The sequence below is a fragment of the Balaenoptera borealis genome (assembly GCF_965194805.1).
Source record: "Balaenoptera borealis genome assembly, chromosome: 6".
Classification (NCBI taxonomy): domain Eukaryota; kingdom Metazoa; phylum Chordata; class Mammalia; order Artiodactyla; family Balaenopteridae; genus Balaenoptera; species Balaenoptera borealis.
Genome location: NC_138863.1, coordinates 29,201,213 through 29,227,186, shown reverse-complemented (window position 1 = coordinate 29,227,186; position 25,974 = coordinate 29,201,213). Strand labels below are relative to the sequence as shown.

Genomic DNA, 25,974 nt, shown 5'->3' with positions numbered 1-25,974 from the left:
AAGGACACAATGAAATGATGGTAGAAATGATCCAAAGGACCTATTGAACATGCTACTTATGTTTACCTTCAAGTCACTATAGTGATCTAATTTATCATAATACATTGACACCTAAATCCCTAATTTACACCAAAAAAATAAACTCCCTGTAGTCTCACTTATACGTCATGTCATCTTCAGGAAGCTTTTTATGAGCTGAGTTGGTGTTGACATTGAAGTCTTATCAGTCCAACAAGAGTGAAGAAAACTCAAATGCAGAATTCATTTCTGTCAAGATTTTTTATTGGGTGACAACCAATCAAAATGAGGCTCTGAGTTTATTATTCCAGTTTTTAGAATGCCTGCTCAAAATAAACACTACAAAATATTTTGTTTTCATAACATAGGGTTTTGTACATGTTAGTGTAAAGCGCCATGACTCAGAAATTGTAGTTACCATGTCTACACATTATGGCAAAACCTGCTGTAAGAGCACATGAAGACAGTATAAGCTTCTGTGACTTATGATGACCAAATGGCATTGATTCTTATCTCTGTGAATTAAAAGCTTGGGAAATGTCTATGGACCTTCCCCTTTGATGTCATATTGTCTGCTAATCTATAGAAATAAGTTCTTGTCTAGTCCCATAATAAATTCAGATGTTTTAATACAGAATTCCTCAAATGATTTTAGCCACAATCTACAGTGAAAGAAAGAGTTATTACTTCTGCTTGTGGCAGGAACGGGGGAGACTACTCAAAGGGTGAGGCATTTGGGGTGGATCTTGGAGGATGAAGAGGACCTTGCTGGATGGATGAGGAGACTAACGCTTCCCTGGTCAGAGGACAGCATGAACAAAGACTTAAAGGTAAGATGCATCTGCAGTGGGTACTGAGAGTTTACAGAATTCCTGTGAGCATGGAGGACAAAGAGAGAAGGGAGGAAGGCAAGGATGGGGAAATAAGACTGGGGAGGTAAGTTGAAGCCAAGTCAAGAAGAGCTTTATAACATATTCAGTCATTTAGGCTTTATGCTGAAAGCAATTGAGAATTATTTCGTCATATGAAATGGTGCTTAAGAAATTAAAGACAAAGGTCCACATATAAAGAATGAATCAGGGTAATTGGTTCAAGATGGTGGAGTCAAAGGATGTGCACTCACTCCCTCTTGTGAGAGCACTGGAATCACAACTAAGTGCTGAACAATCATTGTCAGGAAGACACTGGAACTCACCAAAAAAGATACCCCACATCCAAAGACAAAGGAGAAGCTGCAATGAGACAGTAGGAGGGGCAGTCACAATAAAATCAAATTCCATAACTGGTGGGTGGGTGACTCACAGACTGGAGAACACTTATACCACAGAAGTCCAAACACTGGAGTGAAGGTTCTGGGCCCCACATCAGGCTTCCCAAACTGGGGGTCCGGCAACAGGAGGAGGAATTCCCAGAGAATCAGACTTTGAAGGCTAGCAGGATTTGATTGCAGGACTTTGACAGGACTGGGGGAAACAGAGACTCCACTCTTGGAGGGCACACACAAAGTAGTGTGCATATCAGGACCCGGGGGAAGGAGCAGTGACCCCATAGGAGACTGAACCAGACCTACCAGCTAGAGTAGGAGGGTCTCCTGCAGAGGCGGGGGGAGGGGGGCTGTGTCTCCCGTGGGGACAAGGACACTGGCAGCAGAAGCTCTGGGAAGTACTCGTTGGCATGAGCCTTCCCGGAGTCCACCATTAGACCCACCAAAGAGCCTGTAGCCTCCAGTGCTGAGTTGCCTCAGGCCAAACAATGAACAGGGAAGGAACTCAGCCTCACCCATCAGCAGACAAGTGGATTAAAGTTTTACTGAGTTTTGCCCACCAGAGCAACACCCAGTTCTACCCATCACCAGTCCCTCCCATCAGGAAACTTGCACAAGCCTCTTAGACAGCCTCATCCACCAGAGGGCAGACAGCAGAAGCAAGAAGAACTACAATCCTGCAGCCTGTGGAACAAAAACCACAATCACAGAAAGAAAGACAAAATGAAAAGGCAAAGGACTATGTAACAGATGAAGGAACAAGATAAAACCCCAGAAAAACAACTAAATGAAGTGGAGATAGGCAACATTCCAGAAAAAGAATTCAGAATAATGCTAGTGAAGATGATCCAGGACCTTGGAAAAAGAATGGAGGCAAAGATGGAGAAGATGCAAGAAATGTTTAACAAAGACCTAGAAGAATTAAAGAACAAACACCTAGAAGGATTAAAGAACAAACAAACAGAGATGAACAATACAATAACTGAAATGAAAAATACACTAGAAGGAATCAATAGCAGAATAACTGAGGCAGAAGAACGGATGAGTGGCCTGGAAGACAGAATGGTGGAATTCACTGCTATGGAACAGAATAAAGAAAAAAGAATGAAAAGAAATGAAGACAGCTTAAGAGACCACTGGGACAACATTAAATGCACCAACATTCGCATTATAGGGGTCCCAGAAGGAGAAGAGAGAGAGAAAGGACCTGAGGAAATATTTGAAGAGATTATAGTTGAAACTTCCCTAACATGGGAAAGGAAATAGCCACCCAAGTCCAGGAAGCGCAGAGAGTTGCAGGCAGGCTAAACCCAAGGAGAAACCCGCCAAGACACATAGTAATCAAATTGACAAAAATTAAAGATGAAGAAAAATTATTAAAAGCAACAAGGGAAAAATGACAAATAACCTAAAAGGGAACTCCCATAAGGTTAACAGCTGATTTCTCAGCAGAAACTCTACAAGCCAGAAGGGAGTGGCACAATATATTTAAAGTGATGAAAGGGAAGAACCTACAACCAAGATTACTCTACCCAGCAAGGGTCTCATTCAGATTTGGCAGAGAAATCAAAAGCTCTACAGAAAAGCAAAAGCTAAGAGAATTCAGCACCACCAAACCAGCTCTACAACAAATGCTAAAGGAACTTCTCTAGGTGGGAAACAGAAGAGAAGAAAAAGACCTACAAAAACAAACCCAAAACAATTAAGAGAGTGGTAATAGGAACATAAATATCAATAATTACCTTAAATGTGAATGGATTAAATGCTCCAACCAAAAGACACAGGCTTGGGACTTCCCTGGTGGCACAGTGATTAAGAATCAGCCTGAAAATGCAGGGACACAGGTTTGAGCCCTGGTCCGGGAAGATCCCACATGCCACGGAGCAACTAAGCCCATGTGCCACAACTACTGAGCCTGTGCTCTAGAGCCCGTGAGTCACAACTACTGAGCCCGCATGCCACAACTACTGCAGCCCACCTGCCTAGAGCCTGTGCTCCACAACAAAGAGAAGCCATCGTAATGAGAAGCCAGCATACCGCAACAAAGAGTAACCCCCGCTCACCGCAACTAGAGGAAGCCTGTGCACAGCAATGAAGACCCAACAAAGCCAATAAATAAATAAATAAATAAATTTATTAAAAAAAAAAAAAGACACAGCCTTGCTGATTGGATACAAAAACAAGACCCATATATATCCTGTCTACAAGAGACCCACTTCAGACCTAGGGACACATACAGACTGAAAGTGAGGGGATCGAAAAAGATATTCCATGCAAATGGAAATCAAAAGAAAGCTGGAGTAGCAATTCTCATATCAGAGAAAATAGACTTTAAAACAAAGAATGTTACAAGAGACAAGGAAGGACACTACATAATGATGAAGGGATCAATCCAAGAAGAAGATATAACAATTATAAATATATATGCACCCAACAGAGGAGCACCTCAATACATAAGGCAATTGCTAACAGCTCTAAAAGAGGAAATCGACAGTAACACAATAATAGTGGGGGACTTTAACACCTCACTTGCACCAATGGACAGATGATCCAGACAGAAAATTAATAAGGAAACACAAGCTTTAAATGACACAATAGACCAGATAGATTTAATTGATATTTATAGGACATTCCATCTGAAAACAGCAGATTACACTTTCTTCTTAAGTGCACATGGAATATTCTCCAGGATAGATCACATCTTGGGTCACAAATCAAGCCTCGGTAAATTTAAGAAAATTGAAATCATATCAAGCATGTTTTCCGACCACAACGCTATGAGATTAGAAATCAATTACAGGGGGAAAAAAAAACGTAAAAAACACAAACACATGGAGGCTAAACAATATACTACTAAATAACCAAGAGATCACTGAAGAAATCAAAAAATACCTAGAGACAAATGAAAACACAATGATCCAAAACCTATGGGATGCAGCAAAAGCAGTTCTAAGAGAGAAGTTTATAGCAATACAATCTTACCTCAAGAAACAAGAAAAATCTCAAATAAACAATCTAACCTTACACCTAAAGGAACTAGAGAAAGAAGAACAAACAAAACCCAAAGTTAGTAGAAGGAAAGAAATCATAAAGATCAGAGTAGAAATAAATAGGAACAAAGAAAACAATAGCAAAGATCAATAAAACTAAAAGCTGGTTTCTTGAGAAGATAAAATTGATAAACCTTTAGCCAGACTCATCAAGAAAAAGAGAGAGAGGACTCAATTCAATAAAATTAGAAATGAAAAAGGAGAAGTTACAACGGACACCACAGAAATATAAAGCATCATAAGAGACTACTACAAGCAACTCTATGCCAGTAAAATGGGCAACCTGGAAGAAATGGACATTCTTAGAAAAGTATGACCTTCCAAGACTGAACCAGGAAGAAATAGAAAATATGAACAGATGGATCACAAGTAATGAAATTGAACCTGTGATTAAAAATCTTCCAACAAACAAAAGTCCAGGACCAGATGGCTTCACAGGTGAATTCTATCAAACATTTAGAAAAGAGCTAACACCCATCTTTCTCAAACTCTTCCAAAAAATTGCAGAGGAAGGAACACTCCCAAACTCATTCTACGAGGCCACCATCACCCTGATACCAAAACCAGACAAAGATATAACAAAAAAAGAAAATTACAGACCGATATCACTGATGAATATACATGCAAAAATCCTCAACACAATACTAGCAAACAGAATCCAACAACACATTAAAAGGATCATACACCATGATCAAGTGGGATTTATACCAGGGATGCAAGTATTCTTCAATATATGCCAATCAATCAATGTGATACACCATATTAACAAATTGAAGAATAAAAACCATATGATGATCTCAATAGATGCAGAAAATCTTTTGACAAAATTCCACACCCAGAAAGTCAGCATACAGGGAACCTACCTCAACATAATAAAAGCCATATATGACAAACCCACAGCAAACATTCTCACTGGTGAAAAGCTGAAATCATTTCTTCTAAGATCAGGGACAAGACAAGGATGTCCACTCTTGCCACTGTTATTCAACATAGTTCTGGAAGTCCTAGCCACAGCCATCAGAGAAGAAAAAGAAATAAAAGGAATACAAATTGGCAAAGAAGAAGTAAAACTGTCACTGCAGATGACATGATACTATACATAGATAATCCTAAAGATGCCACCAGAAAACTACTAGAGCTAATCAATGAATTTGGTAAAGTTACAGGATACAAAATTATTGCACAGAAATCTCTTACATTCCTATACACTAACAACTAAAGATCAGAAAGAGAAATTAAGGAAACAATCCCATTCACCATTGCAACAAAAAGAATAAAATACCTAGGAATAAACCTACCTAAGTAGGTAAAAGACCTGTACTCAGAAAACTATAAGACACTGATGAAAGAAATCAAAGATGACACAAACAGATCGAGAGATATACCATGTTCTTGGATTGTAAGAATCAATATTGTGAAAATGACTATACTACCCAAAGCAATCTACAGGTTCAATGCAATCCCTATCAAATTACCAATGGCATTTTTTACAGGACGAGGATAAAATATCTTAAAATTTGCTTGGAGACAAAAAAAGACCCTGAATAGCCAAAGCAATATTGAGGGAAAAAAATGGAGCTGGAAGAATCAGACTCCCTGACTTCAGACTATACTACAAAGCTACAGTAATCAAGATGATATGGTACTGGCACAGAAACAGAAATATAGATCAATGGAACAAGATGGAAAACCCAGAGATAAACCCACGCACTTACGGTCAACTAATCTATGACAAAAGAGGCAAGGACATACAATGGAGAAAAGACAGTCTCTTCAATAAGTGGTGCTGGGAAAACTGAACAGCTACATGTAAAAGAATGAAATTAGAACATTCCCTAACACCATACACAAAAGTAAACTCAAAATGGATTAAAGACCTAAGTGTAAGAGCAGACACTATAAAACTCTTAGAGGAAAACACAGGAAGAACACTCTTTGACATAAATCACAGCAAGATCTTTTTTGACCCACCTCCTAGAGTAATGGAAATAAAAACAAAAATAAACAAATGGGACCTAATGAAACTTAAAGGCTTTTACACAGCAAAGGAAACTATAAACAAGATGAAAAGACAACCCTCAGAATGGGAGAAAATATTTGTAAATGAATCAGCAGACAAGGATTAATCTCCAAAATATATAAACAGCTCATGCAGCTCAATATTAAAAAAACAAACAACCCAATAAAAAAATTTAGGTAGAAGACCTAAATAGACATTTCTCCAAGAAGACATACAGATGGCCAAGAGGCACATGAAAAGCTGCTCATCATCACTAATTATTAGAGAAATGCAAATCAAAACTACAGTGAGGTATTACCAGTTAGAATGTGCATCATCAGAAAATCTACAAACAACAAATGCTGGAGAGGGTGTGGAGAAAAGGGAACCCTCTTGCCCTGTTTGTGGGAATGTAAACTGATACAACCACTATGAAGAACAGTACGGAGGTTCCTTAAAAAACTAAAAATAGAATTACCATATGACCCAGCAATCCCACTGCTGGACATATACCTAGAGAAAACCATAATTCAAAAAGACACATGCACCCCAGTGTTCATTGCAGCACTATTTACAATAGCCAGGGCATAGAAGCAACCTAAATGCCCATCGAGAGATGAATGGATAAAGATGTGGTACATATATACAATGGAATATTACTCAGCCATAAAAAGGAACAAAATTGGGTCATTTGTTGAGATGTGGATGGACCTAGAGACTGTCATATGGAGTGAAGTAAGTCAGAAAGAGAAGAACAAATATCGTGTATTAACGCATATATATGGAATCTAGAAAAATGGTACAGATGAACTGGTTTGCAAGGCAGAAACAGAGACACAGATGTAGAGAACAAACGTAAGGACACCAAGGGGGGAAAGTGGGGGTGGTGGTCGTGGGATGAATTGGGAGACTGGGATTGACATATATACACTGATACGTACAAAATGGATAACTAGTAAAGAACCTGCTGTATAAAAAAAAAGATAAAGTAAAATTTAAAAAAAGCAGAAATAAAAAAGATATGAACCAATGCAACCCTCACAAAGAAGTTAACAACTAAGCATACATCTCTTTTTATCCCCTAGCATTCAGCAGAGGAAATTAAGAACAGAGACAGACTTTTTTGCATTATTAATGTGAAGCAATGATGGTTTTAGTTCATGATGTACAGCTGGAAGGTAAGCCACTGTGCTTTAACCCAGGAATACACAGGGATATGGTTTAGGAACTCAGGGTGGCCTGTTGGGACAGCTGGATTTCTTTTACTGACTCTATGCTTTGTGATCTCCAGTCTGACAGTATGCTTATTGGGCCTTGGTCTTCTCAACTATAAATGAGGAAGTGAAATTAGATCAATGATTTATATCAGCTGTTGGCAAATTTTTTTCTATAAAGGGCTATATCATAAATATTTAGGACTTGAGGGCTATGCAGTCTCTATCACAACTGTTCAGCTCTGCCACTGTAGCTCAAAAGCAGCCACAGACAATACATAAATGAGTGGGTGTGGCTGTGTCCCAATAAAACTTTATTTATGAACACTGAAATTTGAATTTTGTATAATTTTCATATGTCATGACGTTTTAGACTCCTTATGATTTTTTCAACCATTAAAAAAATATGAAACCCATTCTTAGTTTGCAGGCCATAAAAAAACTAGACAGTGGGTTGAATTTTGGCCCATGGGCCATTGTTAGCCAACTCCTCTTTCTATATGCCTTATTTACTTATAGGAAAAATGTAATACTTCTTAAAGTTCAACAATACTATATGTGCCAATTTTTTCTATATTTAGTAACTTATTTTAAAATATAGCCAATCTGTACTAACAAAACTTATGCTGGTTATAAGGGTATTTGCTTTACAATGATAAAGATTTACTGAAGAACACTCTATAGGACCAAAATAAAATAACTTTCTTGATATTCCCACCATGATCACAGAATAGTTTAAAGAGAAACTAACTTATCGATCAATATATTGTCAGTCTGAGGGATAAGAAGATGTTTTTAAAATACAGCATAATATTTTTAAGACATTGTTTTTAAAAATGAAAAAGGGTTGAACAGATATTTTTACACTGATGTTCACAGCAGCATTATTCACAGTAGCCAAAAGGTGGAAATAACCCAAGTATCCATCAATGGATGAATGGATAGACAAAATGTGATATACACATTCAATGGAATATTATTCAGTCTTTAAAAAGGATAGAAATTACAATACATGCTACAACATGGATAAACCTTGAAGACATTATACTAAGTGAAATATGCTGGGCACAAAACGACCAATATTGTATACTTCTATTTATATGTGGTACCTAGAACAGTCTCATTCATAGAGACATAAAGTAGAATAGTGGTTGCTAGGGGTTGGAAGAAGAGGGGAATGGGAAGTTAATGTTGAATGGGTATGGAGTTTCAGTTTGGGAAGATGAAAAGTTTCTGGAGACGGATGGTGGTGATGGTTGCATTATCAATGTGAATGTACTTAATGCCACTGAACTATGCACTTAAACATAGTAAAAATGGTAAATTTTATGTTAGGTGTATTTTACCACAACAACAACAAAAAAGTGAGGAAGAGAACAATGAAATGGCTAACCAAATATCACACATCACAAAAGGAAGAATCGAGGACAGGTTACAGGACTAGAGCCTAGTATGGTAGTACAGAATGCTGTGAACCCAAAATGACCTTGTCAACTTTAATGTCTGTCTTTTGAGCACTCTATTTATTACCAATGTCTTTTCCTGTGTACTCTATTTCAGAGCAGGTTGTATGAGAGAATCTTCTCTACTGACATTTTAAAGAGGAGGAAACAGAGGTTTGGAGAGGTTCATTGTCAAGGAGCCAGCAGGCAGGGTTGAGAAGCAAACCCAGGACTGCACCTCCAAAGCCTCTGTGCTAAACCACCTTGGGACACTGCCTCCCTGAAATTCTGAATCTGCCCATTTTAGGGTTTTGAAATCCTCTGCCATTGAATGCAGGCTTTTCAGTGTAATTTATGCAGCCATTGCTCCCTTTGAAGGAGAGAGGACTTGAGTAACTGCATTTCCTGAGAGTCTGGGTCTGCAGCACAGGACCTGTGGGCTACTGGTTTATGGAAAGGCCAGAAGGCTGATTCCATGCGCCGGCTGATGACGCCGTGGGCCAGGTTGATTTGTGTCTTCACTCTCTGTGGAATGACTAATATAGCCTTTTAGCCCACAGATTTCCACCTCAGATGTTTACATGACACCACTAAATAATAAATATGTGCATGTCTTATCTCCCCCACTTGACTGTAAGATAAGGGCAGGAGTTGAGCCTGTTTAATATTTATATCCTCCATAGGATCGCCCCGTGCAGGGCTTTGCACCAAATAGGCACCCAGCAAATATTTGTTGAATGAATGCATAAATGAATGTTAAATAATCTGCCTCCAGATTTTCCTTTTGTTTCAAATTGTCTTCTCCATGTGACACATGTGAGTGCCTTCCGTGTCCCTTTCATGGGTATTTCAGATGCCCTCAACCGTTTCTTGTGTTCTGGACAGCTTTTTCTAATCACTGTGGCAACAGACTGGGGGCCAAAAATAGAACCTCCTTGACAACTTCCCAGAGGACTTCCATCTCCGATTCCTGAGGTGGCAATACCAACTCTGTTAGAGCAGAATGGGAGTTTCATGACTGCCACAGTCTTGGTTGTTTTGCCACCGTCTGACGTTTAAAGCTTTTTTTTTTTTTTTTTTTTAAATTTTATTTATTTATTTATTTATTTATTTATGGCTGTGTTGGGTCTTCGTTTCTGTGCGAGGGCTTTCTCTAGTTGCGGCAAGCGGGGGCCACTCTTCATCGCGGTGCGCGGGCCTCTCACTATCGCGGCCTCTCTTGTTGCGGAGCACAGGCTCCAGACGCGCAGGCTCAGTAATTGTGGCTCACGGGCCTAGTTGCTCCGCGGCATGTGGGATCTTCCCAGACCAGGGCTTGAACCCGTGTCCCCTGCATTGACAGGCAGACTCTCAACCACTGTGCCACCAGGGAAGCCCCGTCTGACGTTTAAAAGGGATAAAAGTTTTCCCTACATGGTGCTTAATACAAACTGCAATCACCCTTGGAAGGTGGAGTTTGACACAGATAGAGGAAATGTCATTGAATAGATGAATATCCCAGTTTCTCTTAAGGATGTTTAAAGGTGCTCCGAAAAGAGACAGATTTTCTCTTTGTCTTTACCTCCCTCTCTTCCTCCCTCCTCCAGTCCTGCCTCCTTTCTTGTTCTCTGTCTTTCTCGTTTTTCTTCTTTCCCTCTCTGGTTTATGGCAGGGTCAGTGACTCATCCATGTTTTCAATCCAGCACATATTATGACAAGACAAGAATGCGTGTAAGCACATGCTCCGCTATGCTGCTGGTCCCTTTGGATTAAACTGGGGAAAACCCACAGCCACTGCCACTGATTCAATCTAGAATTATCACTAGTCCATGTACACTGGCACATAGGTTCCCAGCATTGTGCTATGAGGAATTAGATAAGAGACTGACTCCTTCTCCAGGGACACTGTAAGACGGTAGGAAGATGGGACAGATACAGAGATAAGGGAACATCTAAGTGTTAAGTGGTGGATAATAAAATCTACATAGACACTTAGTAGTTATAATTTCCATTTACAAAGTGTTTGCTCTGTGTCGGGCACCATGCTAAGGATGTCATCAATCCTAACTACAACTCACAAGTGCACAGGTGTGGGGAGACGGTGTGTCCAGCCTCCGCTACCAGCCATAGGACTTTTGAGCATTGATGATCCTCTCTTTGTTTCCATTTCCTCATCTATGAAATAAGAATCATCACAGAGTGCTTGCTTCAGCAGCACATATACTAAAATTGGAACAATACGGAGGAGATTAGCATGGCCCCTGCGCAAGGATGACACGCAAATTCGTGAAGTGTTCCATGTTTTTTCCTTGTATGTACTCAGTGAATTTTTGCATTTTTAACAAACTAAAAAGTCAAGTAATCTTTGAGATGCTGTTTTATTTTCACTCCAGTATATTAGCCTTTTCCATATGTCTATAAATTCAAAGATTCAGTATTAAATTAAAAATCTTTTTTTATTCAAAAAAAAAAGAATCATCATGGAAAAACTTACCTGATAGAGTTGATATTAAATGAGAAAATGTAAGTATCATGCTTGAAACAGTGCCTGATGTGGAGTCAATGGTCTATGAAGATTAGGTTTTATGACCCTGAGGCTCTGAGAGGTTAAATAACTTGCCAGCATTCACTCAATAAATTTATATCAGGACGAGAATTCAAACTCAAACCTGACTGATCCCAAGACCCGCAGATCTTAACCACTCCAGCATAATGGTAGTTCAGAGAGCAGTAAATCATTATGGATTAGTGTGAAAAGGGGGAAGATTTACAGAGAATGTGAGAGCATCTGAAGGATGGAGAAGAAATTATTGTAAAAGAAATAGAGACTCTTGGCTTTGATGGAGGAAGATCTCTTAAGTTAACAAAAAGTCCCTCTTTACCAAATCTCACCCATGGGTTTTCTTTCTTGTCAGCCAGACTCACCCTCCTTCCACTGAAGAAGACATAGCAGCTGAAATACCCATCACTAAAGATGCTCTGAAGGTCAGAAACATTCCCTGCCCCTCCATGAATCTCCTATAGTACCCTGGGTCTTGGTTTCTTTGACTCTATTTTACTTAAAAATTTTTTTTTCTGATTATATGCATATATATTTATTGAAGTATAATTGATTTACAATATTGTGTTAGTTTCAGGTGTACAGCATAGCGATTCTTTTTTTTTTTCAGATTTCTTTTGCTCTATTTTAGATTTTACTTGTTAATGTGCATCTGACTTTAAGAAAGGAAATTTGACATGCTAGCACTTAATTATGTAAATATTTTATTTAAGTTAGAACAGTATTTATCAATGTGGAAGGAAGGGTGTACTACCTCTGTTCTCCTTGGGAAAACTGGGATCCTTTCAAAGTTAAGGGAATAGAGTGACTGTATGTACATGTATATGTGTAACAATTCCTATATCTATATCTGTATCTATATCTATATCTATATTGAAATGTAATGGTAGTTTGGGAAGCACTCTTTAGCATTATGAGTTACAGGAGACTAGTTAGCAGGAGTTTAATCTTTGTAGTTCACTGAGTGTCTAATTATAGTTCACATTTCTAATCTTAGGCTCACCTACAATGATGGGCTCCCTCTCCTTTTCCTTCTCTATCCTCAAGTAATACACAGAGGACTAGGGACATGGTGAAGGGGAGGCGAGGGAAGCAGGCATGAGCAAGGTCGAGGGACTGTGGGAGAGAGAGTGCAGGCATCGGGTAGGCTATGGGTAGGCACTTGGTGCACCTGGAGCAGGGCAGAGGACAGCCACTCCTGTGAACTCAGGGGCGCCTTAAATAGACTTGGGAAGCCACTCACCAAAGCACGTTATTCCCTGGTTCTGCATGGATAACGTTATTCGCATCTGAGGCAGAGAAGCGACTAAACCTGTTTGGGATTCCCAGTCCGTGTTGGATACTTTTTGGTTGTTCCCTTCCCCAATTACCAGCCATCAGCTGGATTCCGCCAATAATGAAGCCTGGGTCATCAAGACCGACCTAAATGGACCCCTCTAACCCATTGATCATAAGGCCATGTGGCCCCTCCTGCTACGGTAAGGGGCTACAGAAATGTGCACTATGCATTTCTCCCTCCTCACCCAGCACACTCTTAGACCTCTAGAACATTTTCCTACCTTGCAAAATGGCCCTGAAGTACATTTGACAATCTTGTAGTGATTACATTTTGTTTCTGATCTCTGTTATGCCTTTGTTCAAGGTTTCATCATCTCTCACCTGCACCACTGCAGTAAACACCTTATTAATCTCTATGTCTTCCCCTCTACTTTGTAACTGATGCTAGAATTGTCTTTCTCAATCACATATCTACAATCATCCTTGTCACCTGCTTTTTTGGGTATGCTTTGACTTCTTTTTTCCCCCAAAGGAAAGGTAATATGGAATGTTACATAAAACATTGAAGCAGACCTGCCCTGTGGAAGTGGGTTTGGGTGCAGGCAGAGTCCTTGCACGCTCAGCCTGTCTCATCACGTCTTTTGCCCCCTTAACCTTGACCAGTCCCGGTCCTCTCAGTGGCATCCACAGAATCCTTTAGAACCAGTTTTGAGCACGAGCATCCTAAAGCGTATGGCCCAGCTTCTCCAGCCTCCTCCTCAGTTCTCCTTCCATGCAGCTTCAACTCCAGAGCACTTACTGTGCTCTCCACCTTTGCACAGGCTGCCTCTTCTTTCTGGAATGCTCTCCTCCTCTTCTCTATCCAATGATCTCCTCTGATCCTTTGAGAAGGAGCTCAGATGTCACCTCCTCTTAGAACCATCCGCAACATCCCTGGGGAGAGTTGGTCACCCTCTGTGTCCATGGCTCTCCCTGCCCATCTCTAACTTACCATTTACTACATTGTTTTACAATGTTTTTTATTTTTATTTTTTATTTTTTTTGGCTGCATTGGGTCTTCGTTGCTGCGCATGGGCTTTCTCTAGTTGCGGCTAGTGGGGCTATTCTCTTCGTTGCGGTGCGTGGGCTTCTCATTGCGGTGGCTTCTCTTGTTGCGGAGCACAGGCTCTAGGCGCTTGGGCTTCAGTAGTTGTGGCGCTCGGGTTCATGTTGCTCTGCAGCATGTGGGATCTTCCCGACCAGGGATCAAACCTGTGTCCCCTGCACTGGCAGGCGGAGTCTTAACCACTGCGCCACCAGAGAAGCCCTTACAATTTTTAATTTGCATGTGTATCATCCCTCACTCAGCTATCGGAAAGACCATGTCTTATAGTGTATGTTCCCTCATGTCTGTTTCTATCTCCTAGCCCAGTGCTTGTCCTTGGCAGGTTGTAAATGATCATCATTGATTAAATGGGAAAAATTAGTGCACTGAGCCCAAGTCAGAATCAAAGAGTATCTTGAGTCACTGATAGTTTAGCAAATTTGGTGAAAATCAGTGAACGTTTTCTTTATTCTTTGTGGAGTAAACTAACATTGTGGTTTTGTCCTTTAAACTACATCGAGACAAAATGGACTTTTTTAGGGTATATTTTCAGTCAAGATGTCCAGAGTCAAATGAAACAGAAGAAAATGGTTCCCTAGCATTTCTGGGAAATGATCCTACTTCTCTTTCAAGGCCCAACTCATACGTTATCTTCTCCCTAGGGCTTTTGTTGGCTTCTCATTCCCATGTTTGTCTCTTTTATTTAACTCTTCTAATGACGATTGGCTCTACTGTAGAATCCATTCTTTAATTCCTTACCCTGGACTCAATCAGTATTTTGAGTTGAAATATGTTGATCCAGGGTAGCAAAAGCTGGGTCTTGTGGTTTTTTTCACTCTGTCTTCTCTGTTAAACAACAAAGGACTTGAATCTCCAAGGACTTTTTTTTCAGCCTCAGCCAAAAAAAAAAAAAAAAAAAAAATTCAGAGGAAGAAGGCTTGCTGGAACATATGCCATTTGTTAATTTGAGCACGTGGGTCTTCTTTAGAAGTCTTTCAGGAAGGTTAAGATTACTATCCAAAAAAAGGAAGATTACTTAGCATTTTCCACATTTCAAGGATGTAACAGAATTTAATGAAGGGCAAAATATGTCTTTGTTGCGAGAGTCAAATAATGGGCATCATTAGGTGTGCAAAAGAAAGCACCAGGTGAGATGAGCCAGGTGGTCTGTAACAGGAATGCTCAGTTTTCTCTGCAGAGTACTGGGAGCTGGAAGAGAAGGAGAGTTGGATAATGGGAATCTTGATAGGGATGGTGTGCCCCAGCGATCTGGGGGCAGGCCGAGCCCCAAGACAAGAAAGTGCTGGTAAAAAATTTCCCCTGGGGGGATGGCTGAGGCACTGCAAGTACACTATCCTCTTGCATTCAATATTCAGTTGTTTATTATCCCACGAGATGCTAGTCCCTCTTCATTCTTTCCAAACAATCAGATAAGTCTGTTGAGCACAATGGCTTTTTTGTTGGTGGTGTATTTTGGAAGAAATGAAGACAAAGGTGGTTGCACATAGTATGGGAAGAGGAGAGTGGTCACAGGAGAAGGACAAGTAAGCAGGGATCAAGAATTCAGAAGGGGCTTCCCTGGTAGTGCAGTGGTTAAGAATCTGCCTGCCCTATCAGGGGACACGGGTTTGATCCCTGGTCCGGGAAGATCCCACATGCCGCGGAGCAACTAAACCTGTGTGCCACAACTACTGAAGGTGTGTGCCACAACTACTGAGCCTGTGCTCTAGAGCCCACGAGCCACAACTACTGAAGGCCGTGTGCCGCAACTACTGAAGCCTGCGCACCTAGAGCCCATGCTCTGCAACAGGAGAAGCCACAGCAAAGAGAAGCCTGCACACCACAACAAAGAGTAGCCCCCGCTCACTGCAATTAGAGAAAGCCCGCGTGCAGCAACAAAGACCCAACGCAGCCAAAAATAAATAAATAAAATAAATTAAAAAAAAAAAGAATTCAGAAGAAGCAGGAAGTCTGGGCAAGAGGTAACTAGGATGTCAACAGACCTCTGGGAGATAACACGGAATCTTGAGAAGTGTGCTGTACATCTCCCAGTTCATGGATTGGAGACTCCAACCTTTTAATTTGGTTATTAAAGGAAAGGGCTCCTCTTTCCTTCTGGGCTACAAAAGGAGTGTATAGCAGAAGAGTGTGGGTGATTTCTTACTAGCAGGAGATGCTTCTCCCCACTAGTAGGGCTATTTTAGGACCTCTCTAAGACCTGGGCATCTTGATTTTAGAGGGCTCATGTCACATTTGTCACATTAAATACAACACAGTATTTTGTTGTATAAAGGTGAAGTCATCTTTGTAACATTGCTTTTGATATTATTATATATTCTTGATATAATTATTACTTTCCATTTTAGAGTGTTTTATTTTGGACCCAACACATTTTTTAAGAGCAGATTTTAAACATTTTCATGTATCTCTGCAAGGCTTGTGAGCCTTTAGCCCTGTGCTTAATATAGCTAATAGATAAAATGTTCATACATGAAAGTAAGCTCTTTCTTGAAGACGTAAAGCCAATTCCCAAAGAAGTGTTATCAGCTTCCCCTGACAAACACAGATATTTAACTCACACCCACAAATGACTTAGACCCTGATTTTCCAAATTGGATTTCAGTAGGTTAATTAAAATAGCATAGAAATAATTTTTAGTGTAGGTCTTTATCTATAAGCCTTTTGGTTATCCATTAGGGTCTTGTTTCTAATTAAAAAATAAAACAAAACAATGCACACAGTAATTAATAAATGAAAACCTTCAAAGTAAACCTCAAGGCCTGATAAGATCTCTAATTTTTTTTAAAACATTTTCGTGTCAAGAGACTATTCAAAGTACAGGTTTTATAGATATTTTCCTTTTAAAGAGAGTTCTCTTAGCTAATCAGATGCCGAGTGGTGTTGCCTTTAATTTTATCTGGCCAAGCTTCCCTCCATCTGTTTTCCCATAATGCTCTCATTCTCTCCTCCAGATGTTTGGCACAGCATCTCAACTTGATGTCTATTTCTTCTCATTCTCCTTCACCTCACATGAACCTTCCAAATCATAATTCTTTAGAAATAGACACAAGGAGTTTTATTTCAAATCACCATTTTTACTTAAGGAGTTCCATCTCCAAGGTCAGTGGAAGTCAAAACAATTTCTCATTGTAGAATTTCTTGGCTGTGTTTATTTTTTAAAAAGGAAAAAAGAAAGAGAGAAAGAAAGAGAAGGAACCAGAAACACAAGATTGTTAAGCAATATCCTCATGTTCACATAAGCCAGGGACTCAGGAATAGGAATTAAACATCAAGAATTCTACTTTTGATTCTTTTTTAACATTTGATTTACTGAAAACTGAAGCTATTCTATCAGTCACTCTGCAGCTTCAACTTTGATCAATGCCTCTATTCAATAGGGGGTCAAATACCTGAAGGGAAATAAAAGAATTCTCTGGAACATATGGCAGGGAAAGGATCATCTGTGTGTGCTTGCTGAAAAGACAAATGATTCTCGTTCCCTGCTCTCTCACTGTGGCCGTGTTCTCTGCCGTTCAGCTGATCATAGACAATCTTGGGCTCCAGCTAATCTGCTGCTTTTCAAAGCAAACTAAATGGAAGTAAAGGTTTAAATATCTGGAAACGAAATCATGATTTAAGAAAGAAAAAAATCTAGCAGTATGAAAAAATTTTCCTGACAAAGTGTACAGCATGTTAGGAAAATTCTTTTCTGAGACCACCTGCTGATATTCTATTTTATAACTGGAGAGAATACAGCCTTATGGCCAAAACTTAGATAGAACTATAGCTTTCTGAAGAGAAAGAAAAAAAAAATACCCTAACCCTCATTAAGAAAGAAAGTGATTTTCGTGGAGCAAACAAATCTACAAAATAGAAAAGCTCTCCTTCCTGTCATTTGAAAAACAGTTTCTCCTTAACGTCTCATGTTTACCCTTTGTTCTCCCACCTTTACTGCCAAGATCTGGGTCGGCATTATCAGCTTATGCTGCACCTGGGCCATGGCCTCAGCTCATAACTCCCTGCTTCCAGGCTCACCCCAATCCCATCCATCTATCCGACTAGAACTCCTTCCAAGGAGAACCCTGCATTTGTTTAGGAGAGATATCTCACAAGGTACTGGGGAAGAAGACAAACACCAAGGACCCACCCAAGGGCATGGGTGGAACTTCCATGAGAAAGACAAATAAGAGCAGCTTCTTGCCTGTGTCAGAAAGAAAGGGAGTAGAAAACAAAAACCTGGGAATGGGAAATAGAAGGAATAGGCCCAGGTGATGGCAGAAGGAAGAAATCTCTCTCCTTGACATAATCTTTCCCCTTGACCCCCCCATTCATCTTTAGAAAGAAGTTACCAAGCTCATACAATACTTGAAGGTGGTGGATTTTTGTGGAAACCTAGGATGGAGCTGTGTATCCTATCTACATGGATATGTATGGCACAGGGGCATGGAGATGTTGGGAAATAAACATAAGAAAGCCTGGACAATGTGGGGAGGGCTTTTTAACAGTCTCAGGTTGTGGCACTGGGCTTCTCAAAGCTCTCAGGGCGTGGGTAAGCTGCCTGAGTTTTAGGTTAGACCGTGAATGGTTCACATTACCTGTGGAGTTGACTTTGCACTTGTCAGCCTGACATTCCAGTCCTGGGTGATCTTGCCTTGACTGACTGCATTCCAGCCTCCTTTTCCCAGATCTACTTTCAATTTAGCCCAACTGTGCTGGTCATCTTTCCATGAACGTGAATATTAAATTCCAGTAGTACTACCAGTTACTGCCTGAGTGACGGCGGGGGTATTATTTAGCATTTCAGAATTTCACTCCATTTATCTGGAAATTATCTGGGAATAATCTCATAAGGTTGTGCCAGGAATTAAATGGGATAATATGTTAAAAAAAAAATCTGTAACCTGCTTCTCACGCTGTAGACACTCAATGAGTTTCATCTCCAAACCCCCTTATCTCTTGTGAATTTTTGCTCCTACTGGTCCTTTTACCTGACTTGCTCTCCCCTGCCAAGTTCAAAGTCTACCTACTTTGAAATACTACCATACTTTATCACATCTGACCTAACATTCTAGTTATTAATGACTCTCTCATCTCCTCTTGTAGATTGTAAACGTCCCAAGAACATGTATCTTTATATCTCTTGTAGCATCTAAAGAGTTTGCAAATAGTGTATGCTCCGTATTTATTGAATAAATTCTCCATTATTTTTTACCAAAACGCTCTACATGCTTTTCAATCATAAACAATTTAAATTTAAATTTATTCCATTAAAGTCTCAAAAATCAGGTGGAATTTCTCTACTAAATATTTCTCAGTTTCCAAGGATCACATCTTAAATAGCAAGACATATTCCCTTGAAGATGTCTATCACTGCCTAGGTCATCACCAGTACAATGTTCGGATGCAAATCAAGTCAATAACATGAGATTGAATAGAACTTATTTCAAGCTTCACACTAATGAAGGAAGGAAGGAAAATAAAAATCATTTGGAAAAGAGCTGCCAAACACTGGACAGTCTGCTAATGTAAAAAAATGAGATGTTTCTTTTCACCATCCCTAAATTATTGAGATGGCAGGTGTGCCTGTTTGACGTTGTTGCTTATGTTTTCAGTTGAGGAGTAAACTTTGCCTGTAGCCAGTTAATCATCTGAGCCTTTCGGAAAACTTAATTGAGAGGCCATTACTTGCTTTGCTTCCTTCTTCCTCCGCATCTCCACAGCATATCAGCAATCACAGTGACGCATCACCCTGCTGGTAATTCATATGGTATATTCTGAACCACAGATCATGGCTGTTTTAGACCTGCCAGATGTTCCTCGTCCCTTGCTGCAATTAAGTTCCAACATAGCCCAATTTGAAAGAGATGGAGACCACGGTTCTAATTAAGAATATTCATGAGTTTGTACCTTGGAAAGCCAGAAATCACATAATGTCCCGGAGTGGACAATATCCTTTCCTTTGAGAAGAGAGGGGAAAAAATGCAATTTAAAATAAGTCACCAGACATGCACTCTGGGAAGCTCTGAAGTGAAACATGAGGTGTGGGATTGAATGAACTATTTGAACTCTCAGCCAAACCTGCTTTAATAAGAATTTAAAGGGCTAGGTCAGGGCTCGTAACGCCGGCCATACATTATCATCTAAAAGGCTTAAAAAAGCAATTCACCCTTGCCTGGGTCCATCACAGCACTAGTCTAGATCAAGAAAAAGAAAGAGTGCTGTGGTTGGCATCCTCATGTCCACACAGGAGTCCCCTCTAGACAGTTGCTATGGTAACCGCAAACGTGTTCTTCTTAGACATTTAAAATGAGAACTCAAAGCATCCTCAGCTGGTAGGAACAGGGGTCATGTGTAGCATGTTCGAAGTAGGCTCAGCCAACCAAATTAGGCAATGCTGAGGCTTTCCACTATACCTACGATTAAGTTATCAGAGGTTCCTGATAGCATCTTCAGAAGAAATATAGGAAATGTTCTTCTTATAATACTCACCTGAAGTGGTAGGGTTCACATTTCGTGAGCCATTTACTGTTGAGTCCATTGTGATCCCTGGAGTTAGAGGCCTTGAAAAGATGTGGAACACAGTATAGCGTGTTAAAGGATCAGGATTCAGTTTCTGTCATTAACTAGCTGTGAGACTTGGGCAAATCACTGGAACTTTCTGGGTAGCAATTTCCTTATCTAATGAAGAAAAAGTTTCAAGAGGCCATTTTAGGGGTTAAAAGGGGACTTAGAGGCAATGTGTTCCGCCCTACCGTGGACATCTGTTGTTTTGGACTTCTAAACTCCATTTCCCCTTTACTGTGTAGCTGACTCTTGGCTTTCCTTTGGAAATCAATCTTCCCTCACTCCGGGGCTATATATGTACTGACCCCACCTCTGGCTCCAGGGCAGGACATTTTCCCTAGGTCTGGCCAATTGAAACACTGCATTCCCTATTCACACCGTGAGTGGTTTAGGGATGCAACTCAAGTCAATCAAATTCAATGAAATTCAATTCTGGGAATTTATCTGGAACTGCAGTGAAAGACAAACTTTTTTTTCTTGGGCTTTAAGTTTTAGGAAGTAAACCTGGAGCTGCAAGGAGAAATCTTGACATCACAGAGGGAGAACATGCCTGAGGATGAAGCCAACACAATACAAATCAGAGCTAATAGATGGAGAGCTATAGTGCCCTGGTGACATAATTTAAAGCTCCCAGATCCAGCTATGCCTGAAGCTGGTATACCCTTTTCAATTATCTAAATAAGTAAAGCCTCCTCTCTTGTAAATTAAGCCAGTTTGAATTAGATTTCTTTTACTGGCATCCAAAAGAGTTCTGGTTAATACCAACCACTCATTTTATAGGCTTTGGAAACTGACACCAAGGGTGGTGACTTGTCCAAACCTAGATAAAGTCAGAGGCAGAACTAGAACCAGCTTCCGAGCTTCCCAGTTCAAAGACTTTCAAAGTACATCTAAACCTTGAATTAAAAAAAAAAAAAAAAGTTACTGACTTCTTTGAAATTTCCATTTAACTGACTATTTCCTCTGTACCAATAACATCACTCTTCTTGTAATTCTTGAGAGATTTATTTTCTTGCAGCCTTTTGCTGTCTCTAAATTCACTTATTTTGTAACTAATGTGATCTACTTGCCAAGTTAATGAGAAACAAACATAGCAACATTGTATTACTTAAATTAATATTTTCGTGCAGTGTAGAACAAATAAACAATAGGTTTTCTGAGTTTCTTATTTTTCCACAGATTTATTTTTCAAATCTATTTTTCAATACATTGTAGCATCAAGACCTCAACTTCCAAGAGTTTCTTTGGGGTCCTGTGGTTAGGACTCAGCATTTTCATTGCCATGGGCCCAAGTTCAATCTCTGGTCAGGGAATAAGATACCATAAGCCAGAAAAAAAAAAAAAAAAGAACTCAATTTCTGATCAGAGGCAGAAGAGATGGATATCTTAAAAAGGAAGAGCGGGGAATTGGAGCTTAATATTTAGCTAAAAATCAAGCTCCATCAACTGTCTTTTTCAATCTGTAGCTAGTGAATTAAAAGCCAAATAATTAAATGTTTTGCTAAATCTGTCAATCCAGTTTAAGATCGTCATTCTCCATAAACTGTGTATTCCCATCACCCATCATCCATCTCTCTGTTATAGCACTTGTATGCCTACGTATTTGTCTCCACCATTGCACCCTGAGCTTCTGTATGTCAGGGATCTTGTTTTAAACATTTCCAAGTCTCCTGAACACTCAATCACTATGTACTCTCTATATTCATGGAGTGGAAGCTAGGACACATGGCTGTTTCCAATTTATTACTTAGAGTATTGAATCAACACGTTTCCTGTGACTATCTTCATGATCTGGTATCAAGTTCATTTGTCTGTATGTGTGAGAAGAGTTTTTAATACATTCAAACTAATTTCAGGTTTTGAAAGTTTCTGCATGGACCATTTTTAATCAAGCAGAATCTCGTGGGATTTTAGACCCTGAAGTGTCAGATCTAATTGTTATATTTTCTTTTGCACGTCTTCAATAATCATCCAGAAGTGATATTATGGACTGGCACTCAGGGGCTGTGTGAAGTGTGAGAATCTACATTCTCAGATCTTCTCAGATCTTACTTGCTGTCCTTCCCATTCGTCTCGCATCATTGGGGGCATAGAAAGTGTGAACCTTTTTCGTTTTACTCACCTTGAGGTACTGAAACCAACCAGAGAGAGACCAGACTAAGGAGCATTATGGAGTTTCATGTTGTCACGGATGCATGAAAATTTATCAAGTTCTACCCCATTCAGAATAGAGAAGTTGGGAATACTTTTTAATCTGGGGTGGGGGGTGATATTAAATTTATCAGTACGTAACTGTTTATCTTTTAAACTACTGAAAGAAATCAGAGCAATGTTTATTTAAAAAAATAAGAGAACACATCCAAACAGCTTTTACCAGAGATTTCACTTTTCTTTTTCCATTTAAAAGTGAAACATTATTTTAAAATTTGCATATTAATGTCAAAGGAGAGAGAGGCCAGCTCTCCATATAAGATCTCATTCACTCCTCACAACACCCCTAATAGAGTAAATATTATTAATCCACATTTTATCAATGAAAGACCATCTTTAGGGAGGTTAAGTCAATGGTCTGTGGTCATGAAGACAGTGAGCACTGAACTGGATTGGAGGTAAGGTGTGCTTGCCTCTCAGCTTCTGTCCTGACCACTCTACTGCACGGCTTCTCAAAACATGGTCTCGACAACTTGATAGGACCATTATGTATTACATGCTGGCAGTTAGGCTACATGCTTTACATTGTTATCTCTATTCATGTCCTAACTACTCTGTGACTGGGATATTATTATCTGCACCTTGGAGATCAGGGTAACTTTCCCAAGGTCACAGAGCTCACATGGCAGAGTCATGCTATTAGACACCATTCATTCCTTCAGCTCATGTTTATTAAACACGGCCTCTGTGCTGGGCCAGGGTGAGAAGGAAATACATATTTTCTGTTCTCAGCTACCTTAAATATTAGTAAAATATTTTTTGAATGATGGTGTTGCAAAACTAAAGATGGTCATGCAAAAACTAAAGAACAGACATCATCAAAGCATTAGTGTTTCTGATACTTGACTTTAGGCTCTCCAAAGGGCCCTTCAGTGCCCCCCCTGGAACACTCTTTGAGAATTACTGCCCTGAGTTTAATCCATTTGCTCTGGAGTCTAGGAAGAGCCTGTGCTTTCACCCTGGGGCTGAAAGAAAACACTGGCTTTCTTTCCAGTCTCCTTTGTCCCCACCCTCTCCAGTTCTCTCCTGCAGGGGAGAGGCTTGACCCTCTGATGCCCACCACCCACATGTCCCCAGACCCTCATTCTGATTGTCTCCTTTCTTCTGCTGCCAGGCACCTCCAGGGAGATGCTTATCCCAGCTGCTTCCATTTCCACACCGCCCAATTCTTCCTTAATTCCCTCAACGCACCATTATCCTCACCCCAAACCCTGTAAGTTCAAAGTCACCGATGACCCCCAGTCGCTAGTCTAATTATCCTTTCTTAGTCACCTCCACCAACTCCTGATTACAGGATCAAGTCCAGATCCGACTTCCCTTATTCTCCACCAGCTTTGGGCTTGGACCAAAGTTCTGCTTTCCTCTCTGGTGACTCTGATGTAAACAGCTTTGTTTCAGCAAAACTGGTTGACTCCATGTTTCCTGAAGGCATTTTACACATTTTTGTGTTAGGCAGACATAACAGTTTCCTTAATAGGCAGATGAAGTATGGCTTAGAGTACCAGTATAATAAAGGCCCAAAGGACAGAGAAAAGTGAAGTTTCAGTTAAACTATCCAGAATTTTTCTATTAGAAAGTCTAGAAAGAAGCTGTCTTGATTTCAGCACACATGAATGATCTGTGCTTTAGAGGTCAGGGTGTATGAGTATGTTTTCACTATGCAAGGGATGAGTTAGAGGGTGTACTTTTCAGTATATAGTGCTTGAATCCCTTGAATGCCCCTAATTAGATCTAAGACTTTGGGAAGGTTTTCTAACACACTGAGACACAGCTAGCTCATATATAAAATGGAGGTGATTATGGTCCCTGCTTGATAGTATTGTTTGGAGAACGAAAGAAATAATGCACATAAAATGCTTAGCATAGCGGTGTTTGGTAAATGCTAGTTACTATAGCTGCCGCTGTGGCAGCTGCTCATATGCGTGCCTACTGTCCTACCAAATGCATGTCTCCTGTGGCTTTCTGTTGTTTTAAGCGACAACCTTGCTGGCTTAAAACAGCAGAAATGTATTCTCCCACAGTTCTGGAGACCAGAAGTCTGAAGCCAAGGTGAGTCTCCAGAAGAGAAACTGCTCCATGCCTCTTCCAGCTTCTGATGTCTGTTGGAATTTCTTCATGTTCATTGGCTTGTGACCACACCACTTAAATCTCTGCCTCTGTCTCCACATTGCGTTGTTTTTTGTCGAGGTGAGTCAGAGCTCTATCTCTCTCTTATAAGGACACCTGTGATGACATTTAGGGTCCACCCAGTGAATTCAGCCGTCTACTCATTTCTAGATCCTTACCGTAATCACATCTGCAAAGACCCTTTTTCTAAATAAAGTGACAGTCACAGGTTCCAAGGCGTAGGATTTGGACAGGTCTTTGGGAGCCACTATCAGCCTATCACACCAAATTAGAGGCTTCTTGAAAGCAGTAATCTGTTTCCTGCATCTCTGTACTGCCCACAACATCTAGAACTGTGAATAGAGGGTGATGGGCTCATGGGGGTTCATAAGTTATTAATAAGTAAGTAAATAAGTAAATTACCAAAAAGGTTCATGCTTGGACCAATGATGAAAGTGTGTGTGCCTTAGGTCCAATTAGAAAAAAATCAAAACAGAGGGGGTGTTCAGGTAACATCCATTGAATGAAAAGCCTAATTTTAAAGATTTTATAACTAGCCAGTAGTTTGATAAAACTATTAAATTATTAGAAAAATTTAATTTTCAATTTAAAAAATTCTAATGTGTACAAAGCTACGTCTGTGCAGTCCAATCCCATCCTGAGTGTTTTCACACTCAAAGAAGCATAGCCCACGAAGGGATTCCAGTGTTTACCCACACTTCTCGCAGACATTCTAAAAAACAATTTTATTGGAGTGTAGTTGATTTACAATGTGGTGTTAGTTTCAGGTGTACAGCAAAGTGAATCTGTTATACATATACATAAATCCACTCTGTTTTAGATTCTTTTCCCATATAGGCCATTACAGAGTATTGTTCTCTCAAACATTTAAAGGTCCAAGCACAAGTGGAGAACAGCTCATTAAATCCCCTATTCTAATCTCTCATCTATGCTGCAAGCTTCTGAAACAGTGGAGCCTCTCATTTTACTGACCCCAAAGAACACTTCCATGCAGGACGTCCCACTGCGTTGGCCCTTTCCACAGTAAAATATGCCACCATCCTCTGCTAATCTTATCTCCCTCTCACCCAGGAGGCTGGGGTAGGGAGGTGAGGGATGTGGCCACTCTTTTAGGACACAGATGGAGGGGGCGCCTCAGAGGACTTGGAATTGATAGCCACTGTTTGGCTGAACCAGCTGGCTTT

At 40.1% G+C, this 25,974-nt stretch overlaps 1 protein-coding gene across 1 annotated transcript in view; it reads left to right on the top strand.

Annotated features, from left to right (window-relative positions):
- The first annotated feature begins 761 nt into the window (after positions 1-761).
- Positions 762-25,974, top strand: part of CPO (carboxypeptidase O) — a 102,840-nt gene continuing 77,627 nt past the window's right edge. The window contains 3 exon segments of the mRNA XM_082396772.1: positions 762-848; positions 7,417-7,509; positions 11,882-11,951. The gene's annotated coding sequence lies outside the window, so the exon portion shown is untranslated.